Source organism: Mustela nigripes, chromosome 3, assembly GCF_022355385.1.
Source record: "Mustela nigripes isolate SB6536 chromosome 3, MUSNIG.SB6536, whole genome shotgun sequence".
NCBI lineage: Eukaryota > Metazoa > Chordata > Mammalia > Carnivora > Mustelidae > Mustela > Mustela nigripes.
Window position 1 is genome coordinate 142,487,979 of NC_081559.1, and position 725 is coordinate 142,488,703.

Consider the following 725-nt stretch of genomic DNA (forward strand, 5'->3'; position numbering starts at 1 on the left):
TGTGTGGAAAAAACTTGGGAGTGATGGAGTACCAAAGACCAAATCTGGAACAGTTTGAGAAACAAAATAATGAATGATAGCAATGGATTTTAACCCATAGAATAAAATAAATATCAACAAGTTTATACTGATATATATATATATATATATATATATATATATATATATATCTGAATCAATACATAAATGAGGGAGAAGAAACAACTCTTCCTTTTAGTCAAATTATAGTCAATAAATGTAGAAGACTAGGGTGAGTGCTGTGAATTGTGTAAGACTGATGAATCCCAGACCTGTACCCCTGAAACAAATAGTATATTATATGTTAATTTAAAAATGTAGAAGAAATGATGGGAATAGAAAATGATAATTTGTCAACATCACAGTAATTGTTGAAGCCAGGGATTATTGATGGATAACAAAATTAGTGTGGTGCAATAAAACAAGAAGCAGAATACTTGAACAACCCCAAATAATTACAAAGGGAAAGATAGTAACTTTGCAGCTATCATTATAACCGAGCCATCAAAGTTAGTATCACCAGTAGTGAGACATATGATTTCCTGAACCTCTTGTTAGGGTGCAGGTAAGGACATAACATCATCCTGTGGTATTCTTTTTTTTTTTTTTTTAAGATTTTATTTATTTATTTGACAGAGATCACAAGTAGGCAGAGAGGCAGGCAGAGAGAGAGGGGGAAGCAGGCTCCCTGCTGAGCAGAGAGCCCA